This window comes from Pezoporus occidentalis, unplaced genomic scaffold, assembly GCF_034315485.1.
Source record: "Pezoporus occidentalis ecotype Australia unplaced genomic scaffold, CSIRO_AGI_Poc_V1 ctg81, whole genome shotgun sequence".
Classification (NCBI taxonomy): Eukaryota; Metazoa; Chordata; class Aves; order Psittaciformes; family Psittacidae; genus Pezoporus; species Pezoporus occidentalis.
Window position 1 is genome coordinate 9,759,347 of NW_026916170.1, and position 15,807 is coordinate 9,775,153.

Genomic DNA, 15,807 nt, shown 5'->3' on the forward strand with positions numbered 1-15,807 from the left:
AAGCTAGCAGGACAGAAGCCATGTCCTGTCCACCACTTGTACCCCTGGTGTAGTGGCCCAGCCAAGAAGAAACGGATGGAGCAAAGTCATTGGCACATCAGCCCTCCAGTTGATACACTAATAAATACTTCCACACATCAAGAAATAAACTTACCTTAATTAGCATGAGAAACAGACCTACAACAGATAAAGCACAAGGAACAGTACAAAATACAGGGTAACAAAGTGGAAGTAATAACGCTGATGGGAAACTTTGCCAGAGTTTTGTAAGTTTAATTGGTCCTTTAAATGCTGCACATCCCAGGCAGCCAAGACTCCTGTTTAGAGTGTTGTATATCAAAATTGATCAGGACACCCAAAGAGAGGCTTTAATTTATTTTTAAGTTGCAATCACCTAGCCCTCATAGAATAATTTGTCATATGTCACTAAATAAATAACACTTCAGGGCACTTAGGTTTCTCAAAACCACAGCAGCAGCTTTCCCAGGTGTTCCTAGATCTCTGCATGCTATTATCATAGAATCATAGAATCACAGAATCGTTAGGGTTGGAAAGGACCTTAAGATCATCTAGTTCCAACCCCCCTGCCATGGGCAGGGACACCTTACGCTAAATCATATCACCCAAGGCCTCGTCCAACCTGGTCTTGAATGCTGCCTCCCTGGGCAACCCATTCCAGTGCCTCACCACCCTAACAGGAAAGAATATCGTCCTTAAATCCAATCTGAACTTCCCCTGTTTAAGTTTTAACCTGTTACCCCTTGTCCTGTCTTCAAAATGTTCAAGGGTTCCCAATGAGGTTTGTGTAATTTTAATGTCCGTATAATATGAAATATTATCAACACAGATTGTCAACTTCAATATGACAACAATTTACTCTAGCAGTAGATGTTCCACCCAAGGAAGAGCAGACCACATGAGGAGTTCAGGAGATCTGTCACGGGAAAGTGAGATAAATTCAACCCAGCTGAGGATTTCCAAGCTTTCCCAACCCCATCATGTTCCCCGGAACTGTTTTGTCAGTGGTAGCAGTACCTTTGCTCCTCATGGACTAAATACTAACCTCAATTTTTGCCTTCAAACACCTAGAATGATTACCCTTCTCCTGGTGAAAGCTCACCACTGCAGAGTGAAAGGAGGGGCAAAATGCCTTTCATTTCACCTGTAAAAGTAAAAAGCCTCTCCTTTGGCTTCTGAGAGGTTCCCTGTCTTTGTAGGTCTACTGGCTGTTTCTTTCAATATCTAGTCAAGAAAAAGAGATCATTTATATCACTCAGAAAGCAGCTTAACATTTCATCACAAACATACCTGCTATTTTCTGTTTTCAAATTGTCCAGCAACATACCACAATCTCTGCAGTGTAAGGTAGTCACTGTAGCCTCTGTGGAGAATTTTTATCAACAAAATGTATCCTGTAAGATCTGAGCATCTTCAGCTAAAAGCATTTTGGTTTACGGAATACTTAAACAATATATTTTTGTTCCGTGACTATGAATGTAATTCCTGGCTTTCCTTGCAAGCCCTGCTGTGGATCTGAAAAAAATATATCATCATCTGCAATATTTGCTGTATTTTTCAATTTCCATGAATACAGTTGCCAACAAACCACTTTATAAAAACATTTGCATAAACAAGACACAGACTAAGTGTGAGTACAGACAAATAGAAGTTCCTTAAAAATGTGAATGAATATTCATCCCATTCTCTTGTAGTTTTCAGGCTCCTAGCAGCTTAGCATTACTGTAAGTACTGTCCTGAAAGCAGCTTGCTGGCTAGAGATGGGTATTGATTCAAACTAGTGCACTTTCACACAGTCATCTTGTCATATTAGCTGGTGAAATCTCACTTATCACCATGCGGGAAAGAAATGAAAGAAAATCCAAAGCAGATAGAAGCATCCTAAAAGGGTTTATCAGTGGGGCTTTAACCTAACTTCTTCCCCCAGCATACACACAGATTTTGTAGGTTAATTTCCCCTGTAAGTTTCCAATCCATAGAGCAGATCCAATCCTATGAAAAGTCACCATCTAACCGTATCAGCGTAGACGCCTCTGGAAGTACCAACTGCTTTTTAGCTCCCTTTACCATCCTGCAATAGCTCATGTTGTCACCCATCTGCCTGTCATTGAAAATACATTTCTCACATCATCTCACCCATGTGCCTGCCATCATTGTTTCTCACAACAAATCTGTAAGAACAGGGTCTTGCTCAACTATCTTAATTAATGAAAAGCTATTCGTTTGATTGCAGGTTGGTAATTGTTCTAGCTCTGCAGTAAATGCCATTAAAATCATTTTTACAGAACTCTTATAATAACTAGCTATTGTTGTAGCGCAACTGCTTTTAAATCTTGTGAGGTTAATGTGTAATACGTGACTGTTCCAGTTCAAAGCTCTCAGCACTCAGAAGATATAGATCAGGTTTCAAGTTGTTAATTTGTTATGGTAATCAATACTTCATTCTTTTTAACCACAGAGGCAAACTCATTTACTCTTTTTAGTTTGATATTGGATTATGAATGATTTACATCCACTACTGTAAATGCCACATGACAATTAACAACATCAGCTAGGAATTTATAACTTGCTTTTCAGTGGGTTTTCAACAGAATTTGTCTGCAAGGCACCAGGTGACAGAGGTGGGGCACCAGCAGTATTTGATGGTTTGGGACCATTGTTCAAAGACAATTCCAGGATTATATAGTCATAAAGATCCACATTTATAAATAAATAAATAAAACTGATATTCTATCAGTCAGTCATTTACATTTCACCAGCTAGCATCCATTCCATGCATACTGCAAGAGCAACAAGCAGCTGCTTGGAGCTTGGCAGCCGTATTACAACTATCAACACCTTTCAGCTGTGCAGGAACACAAGTAAATCTGATAAACATTCCTGCTAAATAGATTTGTGTCAGCTACAAACAGGCTTTTCAGAGTATAATTTCTTGAAGCATTTCCTGAGTGTTATCCTAGGTTACAAATTATATATAATCCAAAATGTAATCCAGAAGGAAAAAAGGATCTGGAAATTTCAGCATTCTTCTCCCTGTAACTTGAGCTCACATCATCTCATAGGTCCTCCTTAGGCCACCAGATTGATGCTTTGCGCATCTGAAGAGCACCCTGAAGACAGACATGGAGCCCCATGAATATAGATTTGTTTACAGGATTGTTTTTCTGATGATATTTCAGGTGTATTAATTTTTTAATATTTTAAAAGGTTAAAATGATATTCCCTCCTTCAATTATTTCCTTGAGTTTCTTCATCATTCCTTGGAAGCTTAATTCCTTCTTGTGGTTCCACTTTCATATATAGCTTTTAATTGTTTTTTATTTCCTCAGCACCACAGGTTTCCCCACCCATTCTTTTAAAATTACAGTTTATTAGCAAGTTCTGTGGTCACACTTCAATATTTCATCTGGGTGACACAAAACCGAAGTGGCTTAGTTTACAGGGCATGAAATTTTGATGAGTCTTAGTTAATTTTGCATGAAGATCAAGAAGCCAGGGCAGCAAAAGTCATTCATGGGAAGTGCTTTCTCTGTGGAAGAACACTTGTCAGATGAAGTTGTTCCTTGATTGAAACTCTTTCTAATTACATTAAGCATATTCTCCCTCTAAGCTCCCACCATTACTAAGCTTATTATTTCATTTCCTGAAGCCCATGCACTTTCTGACTGATGGATCCCACATGAAAATATAATGGCTATATCTAACTCCAGCATATTTCAGCCTGATGTCTTTAACTAGACCATAGATATTGAAACATATGAACCTTTTATTTTGCTAAGAGCCAAAAGAGAGTGCTTTGGCATAAGATCAGTCTGTGCTTGTCTAACGTAAATGGCCCTCATAAAGCACTGGTTCAGTCATTTATTTTAAAAAATCTCATTGCTGTTTTGTTTGTGATAAATGTGCACTCAGAAAATTTCCAGAGCAAGCTGACATACACCAAAATGTGGAAAGTATTTGTGAGAGTTCAGTCTGCCTACACTTGGAAGATGAAAAAACCTCAGGGGAGCAGATTTTGCCTTATGCCTTAAGAGTGAGATCTGAGCTCTGTCAGAGCACAGCAAGAACTTCCTACAGTAAGAGCTACATAGCACTGGCACTTCAAACACTGAATAACAGCCTTCAAACATGAGCTGAAACATCCCTTATTTAATCTATTAAACTGGGAAAAAGGGAGGGAGGCCTTCTCTACAAGCTTCAATACTTCTAATCATGTTCAGCATCAAATCACTACATTATGTCTTAAAGTTATCTGGAAGGTAGGTCTCTTTAAGCAGAATAAATGGAAAAAGTTCCTACCTGACTCTTATCACTGAACAGAGCTAGCTGGATTTAAAGAAATATGATTCATAAATGTATTTGCACACTTAGCCCTTGATTTCAGCTAGCTACTATTTCTAGGTCTCAATAAACAAGAGCCTTCTCAAACCCAACAGAAATTCAAAGCCCTTTGCAGCCTACTCCTCCCCTACCATCTCCATATCAGTAGCTGTATCTTACTACCACCCAGCCCAAGGTACTAGTTTTATTTTCCACTTAGATTTTCAAGTAAGCACCTTCTATGATTTCTGTTGCTGCTAGGAAAAAAGACAACAAAAGACATCCCTTATATGACTCCTTGAAGCACAGTCTTGCCTGATGTTTACAAAATATGTCAACAGCTAACCTCTTTGTGTGCTGAGATCACTGCTTCAGGATGAGGTACTTTGCCTCCCTGTTTTTCTGGGCTCCTCAATATGCTATTAACATCAGTTTACTCCCATCTTAGCATCGGATTGTAAACTTCTTTCAATTGCAAGCTCCTTCTTACAAGTTTGTGCAATGCCTAGTAGAGTAGGTCTTGGCCTATTACTGTCAAGAGCAGTGTCACTAATTGAAATTCTAGGGTTTTCACAGGCTTTGCTACAAATTAATATTTAACAAAAAAAAAATCATACAGATAATTTAGTGTTCACAACAGAAAAACTATGCTTTGGAAAAGGAGCAAACACACCATGCCAGCCTTATCCTGAAGGGCAGACTTTCAGATTACATAGAATAGCATAACATTGGTGTCAGTAGAATTATGATGATTGATACCAAAGACTCATCTGTCAGTCTTTGAGTAAAGCTTACAGATGCATAAGTCTTTTTTATAAGGATTTATTGAGCTCAATATGTTGTTAATAATTTTCAAAGGACTTCCATTTCACAGCTTTTAAACCAGCAAGACCTTGGTAATCCCATGAGGGAAGTAAAATGTTGTCATATGATTTAGACACCCTGTGCAATTTTTCAAAATGAAGCATTCCTAAACAACCTCACAAGTCAAAGTTTTTACCCCAACTAATCCATGAGGAAATGCGCATGCCAAATCTGTTCTGGACCAAATCAAGCAGCACTCACATGAGTCTACCACCCACATCCCGCTTAGTCAAATCTTCTAAGCTTTCTTCAGTTGAAAGTAACGTATAGCCAAATACAGAAAACACAGCCTAGCAAAACAAAAAAACAACACAAAAGAACAGTTGTGAGTCCAGGTATCAACAGGGAGAACTATAACTACCTCTGACAGTCCCACAGAGAAAGAAGGGCTCCAAACCACATCTACAGAAAGGCCAGAAATCTTCCACCTTTTCTATGTCCTTTACTGCTTCTAGGAATCTATCAACATCCCTAACGATTCAATGAACAACTTCTCATTGCAAAACGCCGGACAGAACCATCCCAAGATCAGGAAAGGTAAGAAATACACCTGCCAGCCAGAGCACAGAGAATTTTGCCTTCTCAAAGAGCCTTTAAGTAAATGGGAATACCAAATAAAAAAATTGAGGTTAAAAAAAACCAAACAAAACAACAAAACAAGACAAACAAAAAAAAAGCAAACAAGCAAAAAAAGAAACAAACCACTACACATTTTCTTCAGATTATTTTTTGAGAAGTTCCAAGGAAACCATGGAGTAATCAAAGCACAGAAATATCTACCCCAGAAGAGCCACCAGGAATCCAGCATGGATTTGCGGTCCATCATGTTTAATGTTGTTGAGTGATCCAAACCAATTAGTATTGATTTTGCTATATATTTGTCCCTTGCCAAGATGTAATCACTTATTAATAATACCAGAACTGCTATTCTAAGAAGAATTTTGCCTCCAAAGTGTATTTATTGAATTTTTTTATTTTTCATATTTGTCTCTTTTTTAACATGCGAATTTCAGAGTCAAAGTTCTGAGAGCACGTGTACTAAAACTTGCTTAGTAGGTTCTGCAGCAAGGAATTATATCCATACCTAGCTAATCAGATAATCTGTTTCTCTACCTTTTCCCATCGCAGCTTCATTAGCCAATGTGTTAAGATAACTTCTGACAAATAAGTAATGGCTAATTTTTACAGAGTGGTCTGCATACCACATCACACTGTTTCTACCAATATTCATTTTTTGATCTCTCAGGTGCATATTATTTTTCCAGCACCCTTCCTCATGCAACACTATAAAAAAAAAAAAGTAATTTATTAAGAAAAATGCAATTATTGCAGAGAACTTGCAAGGTCTTATAACAGAAAGGCAAAATGCAAAGCTTGTGCATTGAAATCAGCTGTCAGCTCAGCATTTAGTGAAAATGTTAGGGGACAGAGCCAAGGATGAATTTGAAAGCATAATCTCATATATATCATGATGAATCATACCTTGAAATTTCTTACCTTAACTAGCCTGGAAGGGTGAGTTGTAAGATGTCTCTCCCATTTTGGAAAGTAACTACATCGCATGTGGCAGATATATGTGCTGAAAGAGTTGAAATTTACTAGCAGACTTTAAAGATGTTATGAATATATATTAATTGGCAAAGATACAGTAGCATCATTGGTAAATTTATATTTATAAAAATAGGGATAGAGACATAGTGCATTAGGAAGCCATGTAGGCATAGGCAACAACAAGATAAAAGCTCTACTGGTGATCAGGATTTCTGGTTTAAATACAGAACAATATTTTTTGCTTCTTAAAAGGTCCAGAGTGAAATCCTAAAGATACTTTTTTAGCTATAAATGTCAGTAATGCTAGGATAACACTGTAAAAGTACTAGGATCCAGCATCATCATAAAGCATAAAACTTACCTGCAAGCTCCAAATGGTGTCAAAGCATATATATATATATATATGAATGGACCACTTTAGATTTTAATAAAATATATCCCCTAAAATTAACACTGCGAGAGAGAGGTAATTGTTCCATGTCCCATACCCCTTGCCTCTGCGTTATACCTAGTATTCATAAAAGGTTAGCAAACAAAAAAACTTTTTCCAAAAATGCCTTGATGACAAGCCTTAGGACAAATGTTACATTTTAGATGCACAGGCACAATGCTATTGAGGAAGAAGTTAGTATGAAAGATAAGCACTGCAAAGATTCTCTACATATCTTAAATGCTGAGTAGATTAAGCTAAAAGGTAGATCAGAAGAAAAAGAAAATAGAGGGCAGATGAGGGTTAGAAGCTTTTGCAAATGATTTGCCCTCTCACCTGTGTTTAGCAGCAGAGAGAACTTCACCTGCGGTGTAAAGGGGAAGGGACACAGAGAAACCCTAGCTGAGGTGCTGCTCTGAAAAAGGGCTCCGGGACAGAAATGTTTCTTCAGCTTCCACAAAGAAATCCTGTGAGACAGACGGAACAATCTGTAGCTGTGAAGCATATTTGAAGTTCACATTTATTTATTTTTTCATATTTCTGTACTTTAACTTTGTTGCCAGCAAATAATTAAGAACTTAGCCCTTTGCTTCACTGATTTTTCTCTGAAAGCATGTCTAGTGCTCAAAGTGACACTGATCATTTTAAAAAAAAGAAAGAAAAGGGATGTCTTTATTCTGTGGAACTAACACACCTAAGCAAAGCAGTCTTCCAGATAACTAGGAGCCAAGACAACTTTGGGACTTCCAGGAGCTGGTCTGTTTCCAACAACCTTCCCTTGTCAGCTGATATTGTGAAACAGCAGGGTGGAAGGAATGATCTCCCTGGGTTTCTTACCCTGACTCCCTCCTTGCAAGGAAGTGGTAAAAAGACAAGGCATGCTTTCAAGAAATTGAGTATCATTGATGAGTGTTATAAGTATCTCCTGGTATTTCTGTGAGTGAGAGGCATGCTGTCCTTATCATATCTTAGTCCATATGTTGCCTTTTCAAATCTTTTCAACTTCATGTCAACAAGCTCATTAACAATTTAGTGCCAAGCCTAAGTAATTTCAGTGATGAAATTACATTCTTTAGATAATGAAATAGCCAGCAAGCAATTGCTCTGTGCATTTCAGGTTAGTGCTGCCAGATGCTCCTATCTCTCAGTCTCCTTTGCTTTGGATAGACCTGCAAGAGTCTGTACCCCACCTCTGCTTTCTTATCCCTTTACAAGGAGCTGAACAACACCACAGGATCGGTTGGCTCCAGACCTGCAGCTATTTGTAGCACCAGTAAATCAGTATGTTTTGTTCTCCACAGCAGTTTAGGAGAATTCAGTGAAGAGGCAGTACCTGTAATAAATAATTTATTTATGAGATACTGAGATAGAAAGCCTTAAAGACTACTCAGCAGAAAAAAGCCAACCACATGGACAGGTGCATTAAAGGCAGTAAGAATTCACCCTGTTAAACACTGAGCATCTACAACTCACCCTTTTGTCTACAAGCTTAGGACAACCAACAGTTTGCACAATCATGTTCTTAATGACTTGGTTGCTCCTGTTAGGTGGGGAAATTGAGCTCCTAGGCACAGCAGAAGTTTGTTGCCCAAGGCCAAATATTGACTTACGTGGGAAAATAAAGTTTCTTTCAGTTTGGTTTGGCATGCATATAGGAGCTCTGAGACCTTCAACTCTTACGGACTTCAGCATTATGTACCTACTGCAAAGTGCAATTCTGCAACCATCATTTTTCTTTTCCCAAAATACACACCAAGTTGCAGGTACAGATAGAATAAAGGGGGAAAAAAGGTCCTACTATAATTTAGAAACTGAACACCTCAAACAATCCTCCCTGTGGGGAGAGAGGATAAGACCAAGAACAAGTGTTAGTTCAGTGTTAGTAAACAGAGTACATTCAACATACTTCTAGAAAACACTCTGTTATTACATCCTGACACCAGGAAATAGGGCTGGGTAGGGTAGGGTAGGGTACAATTTACAATAGGATACGATAATATAGGAAAATTTCCTGCTGAGAAAGCAGATAATTATCTCTTCTTCCAAAGTTTTAGATTATTAACATTATCTGAAACTTGGGAAAGTCTATTAGAAAGCCCATTCAAGTTCAAAAAAAAATAGGATGAGTAATTTGTCTCAACCACACATATCTGAAAGATCTTTCAGTTCACAGATAAATCTAAGGTCATGTTCACGTAAGAATATTAATTACACAGCACATCAAACGTTATAAAACTATCATCAAAATAGTGAGGGTCTTAGTTTAATATTAAGGGTTAAATTTACAGTTTTCACAACTGAAAGATAACTATGAGGTTTAAATAAGAATACCAATATAATATTAAGAGTTCCTAATTAGAGAGAGCTATTTTTAAAAAACTGATTAACAATTGTTAAATGAACTGTTAAATTAACTAATAAAATTACAAAACTTAGCATAACTTTGGGATTTCTGTTTTCAATGCTTTTTTCCATGGCTAAACCAATTCTTTCTACTTTGCCTCATCCGTCTGGGCCACTGCTGGGAAATGTCATTAATGTTTCAGACCCCACTGAGTTGCAATAGTGCTGCTTGCTGAATGAAGATAATTGAAACAGGGACAGGTATTTCTAAAAGTGTTTTCAGAATTCCTTAGAGACACATGTACAAATCTGGTAAATATTATTCAGCTTCATACAGAAACTGCTGCAGTATGAGGGAAGATACTGGCACTGCTGCTGCTTTTGTTTCTGGAGTATGATGCAATACTTTGTTCTCTTCTGTACCAGGTTTCCAGGGCTTAGTCAAAGGCCAAAGCTTATCTGGTTTTCACCCTGAAAGACACTCAACCACCTAGAGAAGGAAAGCAATTTATGTAAAAGAATCACAGAGTTATAGAATGGTTTGGGTTGGAAAGGACTTTCAAGATCATCTCATTCTGCCCCACCACCACCACAGTCAGGGACACCTTTCACTTCACCAGGCTGCTCAAAGCCCCACCCAACCTGGCCTTGAACGCTGCCAGAAATAGGAAACAGGTTGCTAGAAACACTTCTAAAAATAAGAAATAGCCACAGCTTTTCTGGGCAGCCTGTTCCAGTGCCTCCCCACCCTCGCTGTAAAGACCCTCTTCTTAATAGCTAATCTAAATCTAATCTTTTTCAGTCTAAAGCCATTTCACCTTCTCCTGTCGCTACAAGCCCACGTAAAAAGTCTCTCTCCAGCTTTCCTGCACACCCACTTTAGGCCCTGGAAGACTGCTGTAAGTTCTCCTTGCAGCCTTCTCTTCTCCAGACTGAAGAAGCCCAACTCTCTCAGCCTGTCTTCTTAGGAGAGGTGCTCCAGCCCTCTGATCATCTTCGTGGGCTTCCTTTGGTCCACATATACGATTTATTCATAGAATCATAGAATCATTGAATCGTTAGGGTTTGAAAGGACCTTAAGATCATCTAGTTCCAATCCCCCTGCCGTGGGCAGGGACATCTTACGCAAAATCATATCACCCGAGGCCTCGTCCAACCTGGTCTTGAACACTGCCAGGGATGGAGCATTCACAACCTCCCTGGGCAACCCATTCCAGTGCCTCACCACCCTAACAGGAAAGAATTTCCTCCTTATATCCAATCTAAACTTCCCCTGTTTAAGTTTGAACCCATTACCCCTTGTCCTATCACTACAGTCCCTAATGAAGAGTCCCTCCCCAGCATCCCTATAGGCCCCCTTCAGATACTGGAAGGCTGCTATGAGGTCTCCACGCAGCCTTCTCTTCTCCAGGCTGAACAGCTCCAACTTTCTCAGCCTATCTTCATACGGGAGGTGCTCCAGCCCCCTGATCGTCCTCGTGGTCCTTCTCTGGACTTGTTCCAACAGTTCCATGTCCTTTTTATGTTGAGGACACCAGAACTGCACACAATACTCCAAGTGAGGTCTCACGACAGCAGAGTAGAGGGGCAGGATCACCTCCTTCGACCTGCTGGTCACGCTCCTTTTGATGCAGCCCAGGATACGGTTGGCTTTCTGGGCTGCAAGCGCACACTGAAGCCGGCCCATGTTCATTTTCTCATCAACCAACACCCCCAAGTCCTTCTCTGCAGGGCTGCTCTGAATCTCTTCTCTGCCCAGCCTGTAGCTGTGCCTGGGATTGCTCCAACCCAGGTGTAGGACCTTGCATTTGGCATGGTTAAACTTCATGAGGTTGGCATCAGCCCACCTCACAAGTGTGTCGAGGTCCCTCTGGATGGCATTCCTTCCCTCCAGCGTATCAACTGAACCACACAGCTTGGTGTCATCGGCAAAGTTGCTGAGGGTGCACTCAATCCCACCGTCCATGTCAGCGACAAAGATGTTGAACAAGACTGGTCCCAACACCGATCCCTGAGGGACACCACTCGTTACTGGTCTCCAGCTGGACATTGAGCCATTGACCACAACTCTTTGTGTGCGGCCATCCAGCCAGTTCTTTATCCACCGAGTGGTCCATCCATCAAATTGATGTCTCTCCAATTTAGAGACAAGGATGTCGTGTGGGACAGTGTCGAACGCTTTACACAAGTCCAGGTAGATGACATCAACTGCTCTACCCCTGTCTGTCAGTTCTGTTTTTTACTTGCTATGTACTTGTAGAATCCCTTCCTGTTATCTTTAATATCTCTAGGTAAATTTAATTCTAACTGGGCCTTAGCTTTCCTAACCTGGTCCCTAGCTTCCCGGACAACATCCCTGTACTCTTACCATGCCACCTGTCCTTGCTTCCACTTATTATAAGCTTCTTTTTTCAATTGAATTTTCCTCAGCAGCTCCTTATCCATCCAAGGAGGTCTCCTGGCCCTCCTGCTGCACTTCCTTCTAGTTGGGACGCAACACTCCTGAGCTTGCAGCAGGTGATCAACCAACAGTCTTGGGCCCCTCTGCCCTCTAGGGCTATATCCCATGGTACCTTCCTAAGCAGGTTCCTGAAGAGGCCAAAGTCTGCTCTTTTGAAGTCCAGGGCAGTGAGCTTGCTGCACACTCTTCTCACTGTCCTGAGGATCTCGAACTCGACCATCTCATGATGGCATCCAAGGCTGCCCTGGAGCATCACATTTCCAACCAGCCCCTCCCTGTTGGTGAGCACGAGCTCAAGCATGGCACCTCTCCTTGTCGGCTCCTCTATTACTTGAAGAAGGAAGTTGTCTTCCACACAACCGAGGAACCTCCTGGATTGCTTGTGCCGGGCCGTACCGTCCTTCCAACAGATGTCAGGGTGGTTGAAGTCACCCATGAGAACAAGGTCCTGTGAACGTGAGGCTTTTCCTATCTGTCTATGGAGTGCTTCATCTGCAGGTTCTCCTTGATCAGGCGGTCTGTAACAGATCCCCACAGTAATGTCTCCCATAGCTATATTCCCTTTAACCCTAACCCACAAACTCTCTGTTAACTGCTCACCTGTGCCCAGACAGAGTTCCATACTCTCCAGCCTATCCCTAACATAAAGGGCAACTCCCCCTCCCCGCCTGCCAGGCCTGTCTTTTCTAAAAAGCCTGTAACCTTCCATTCCAACACTGCAGTCACAGGAGCCATCCCACCATGTTTCTGTGATGCCTATTATATCATACCCCTGTAGACGTGCACACACCTCTAATTCCTCTTGTTTGTTCCCCATGCTATGGGTGTTTGTATAGAGGCATCTGAGCCGAGCTCCAACTGAAGCCAGGTCATTGGCTGGAGCAGCTGGGATATCTCTACATTGCTCTAAGCATTTGTTACAGGTGCTGGCAACTGACTGGGTGTGTTGGGATGGAATGATGCCCCCCTCTACCAACACACCTAGTTTAAAGCCTCCTTGACCAGCCTGGCAAGCCTCCTACCAGGAGTATCAGCAGGAGTGGGTAAAAGTCTGTGGGACTTACTAGAGCAGGCAGCCTCTCTGCCGCATCCCTGATCTGTGCCCCTGGTAGGCAACACACCTCCCTTGAGACAGGGTCTGGACAGCAGACAAGTGCTTCTGTCCCTTTCAGTGTAGAGTCCCCTACTACTACGACCCGCTGCTTTTTCCTGGCAGCACCAGCAGAGATCTTCTTTACCAGGGCATCAGCCGGCTGTTTCTAGCTCGAGTGCATTTCCTCATTAGCCCCCTGCTCCCCCTAGCTGCTCCATCTTTCCAAAGAAAGTGTCCTTGGTTATGCTGATGCGTATGAGCTCTCTGGTGTAACAGTTTCCTGGATGATACTGACACACGAACATCAGAGCAGTTGGCGTGGTCAGGTTCACCATCCATTTGCCACTGCAAGTTGATCACACAGCTTCACCTCACCACAGCAAGCGAACACCAACTGCTTCCAAGTAGGCTACCATGTGATTTGAGAGAGTTTGGAGTGCTTCAGGGACTATATTCCTATTTTGCAGATACACAGCAGCATCCTCAGTCTGCGAAGCATTATAACCTGCAAACGACTTGCAAAGTACAGGCATACATGCACTGCAACTATGTGGTACAACAAAGCACAGATAATTTTTAATTGACTGAAGTAGACATCGGCTACAGGGGTGAGAAAGTCTGCACTACACATGGAGGGTCTTAGGAATTTTGCTGCCTAACTGTGTCATGCCAGCACTGGTGAGACATTTGCAGAGAAAGCTTGTCAAAAGGATGTTTTTTTACAACACAAGTGGTTCCCAAATGACTAACTCCAACACTGGAAACAGCTCAGGCATGGCAGCATAGAGCTGTGAAGCCTGGTTTGTCCTGCTTCACAGCAGCTTCCTGAATAAACATGCTCTTTCTTTCACACTTCTTTTTACTCTTTCCAAATCCCACCGCAGTGCAAAGGAGGTTGAGCTCTGGATATTTATTCTTACCAAAACTGTTCTCATTTCTCCTTAGGTATTTCAACCGAAAATATCCCAGCCGAGTGTAGTGACAGCATCTGAAATGTGATAAGACACCAGAGACATGAAAGAGATCAGCACTTATCCTACTTGGAGGGGGTGGAGAGAAGGGGGTTGGGAGTGTTTTTTTATCTCTTTCCTGACATCACGTTGCTGGGTGAAGTGAGAAGCTTTATGGGCCTGGGTAGGTCCCAGCTTTCAGAAGCCAGAACCACAGGCTCTGCATGTAGCTTTGGGCTGTTTGAGGCTGGATCACCCCACCAACGGCTCTGGCTGGGGCTGTGCACCCATGAGCAACAGCCAGGGCAGCTTCAGCCTTCTGAAAGCTATGGCCAGCCCCAGCACATGGCATGGAGGTAGAGACTGACAATTGCTCCGAAAACTTCTAGCTCCTCTCCTCCTGTCATGGGCCTGAAATGCCACCACTCCTCCCAGGCAAGTAACTCAATTTGTAATGAGCCCCTAGTCAAGTGGTGCAGGGTCAAGTGGCTGGAAAGTGCATCAGAGAGGGAAAAGTCTTGAGCTGAGCAATAGAAATGAGCAGATGTTGGATCCTTTAAACTTCATTAGGGATCTTGGGGACATCAAAGAATTGCAGTACTTAATTTATCCAAAGAAACAACGGATAGACTTTGGAAAACACAAAGCTACAGAAATGCTTCACAAGATTTCACCTGGATTAAACCCAATGCTGATGTTACTGTGACTAATTCCACTTCTTTCTCCCCTCACCCTTCATACCCTCAAACATGGCTAATTTTAGCAACAAAGTCATGCTTCTTAGTCTCAGCAAGGCTCTCTGAAGTTGTTTTAATGATTACTGTATTCATGCACTGTGTCAGTTAGTCCCAAAGAAAAGCATAGGTCTGCAGACCTAAATATGATATGACGTGATATGCTCCTGGGTTTCCACTTAAAGTGAACAGCTATATCCCACAGTTCAACCACAGTATTAGTTAATTTCATTGCCCTCAGCAGCCTGAAGTTCATTTTACAGCCTGAATGTGTAAATTAACCACACTTAATAGACAGAAGTCAGGATACATTTCTTGGCAACAAATATGACAACAGCATTTCCACAGTGAATTATTTTGGGACTCTTACCCCATCATGGAAACCACATTTCAAAAGAATCACCTTGCAATTAATTATAGCAGCTTTAGTAATGGTATGGAGCTAAGTAAAAAGAGTATAGTCACCTACTGTTTGTGGGTTGGCTGGAAAGAGACAGTCAAATCTTTCCTTAAAATAAATATGCATTATCTCCACTTACCTGCCCTTTACTTTGGCTGCCTCAGTGATCTTTAAGCAAAACCGAGAAGTGTCTAGAATGAAAAAACCTATCATCAAATTGCAAATTATCATAGGGCTTTCCTATGTCTTTGAACTGCAGCTTCTAAAAAGAGGCCAGCTCCTTTAGAGGTAAACTTCACCAAAATTTCAGTTGCAGCATTTTTTGTTAAAAAAATGGTATTGTTTTAAGATTGATATTCCATAAAATATGTTAATTTTGATTTGCATTACCATTCAATATTTTAAAATTCAACAAATTTAATTTGTGATTACAAATCGTAGTTCATTTTATATTTTCAGTCCCATATAGTTAACCTTGTGATAAGTTGCTCCTAGGCAAAAAGTAAAAAGATTAGAATATTTCTACTATTACATTACAGTAAATTAACATATTACTTCACTTCCACTATTGGAAGATCACAAAGTAATGAAAATTATCAAAACAAAATAAAAGTGAAAGTACAAAAAATGAAAAAAAAACAAA

General features: G+C 41.0%; 2 long non-coding RNA genes across 2 annotated transcripts; both read right to left on the reverse strand.

The window, feature by feature from the left end:
- Nucleotides 1-800: 800 nt before the first annotated feature.
- Nucleotides 801-1,530, reverse strand: LOC134155967 (uncharacterized). Its single transcript, XR_009961784.1, has 2 exons — nt 1,064-1,530; nt 801-934 (listed from the first exon to the last, which is right to left on the reverse strand). It is a non-coding gene; the product is annotated as an uncharacterized LOC134155967 (long non-coding RNA).
- Nucleotides 1,531-8,387: 6,857 nt separating this feature from the next.
- On the reverse strand, nt 8,388-15,341 carry LOC134156021 (uncharacterized). Its single transcript, XR_009961805.1, has 3 exons — nt 15,304-15,341; nt 14,001-14,068; nt 8,388-8,516 (listed from the first exon to the last, which is right to left on the reverse strand). It is a non-coding gene; the product is annotated as an uncharacterized LOC134156021 (long non-coding RNA).
- Nucleotides 15,342-15,807: the final 466 nt, after the last annotated feature.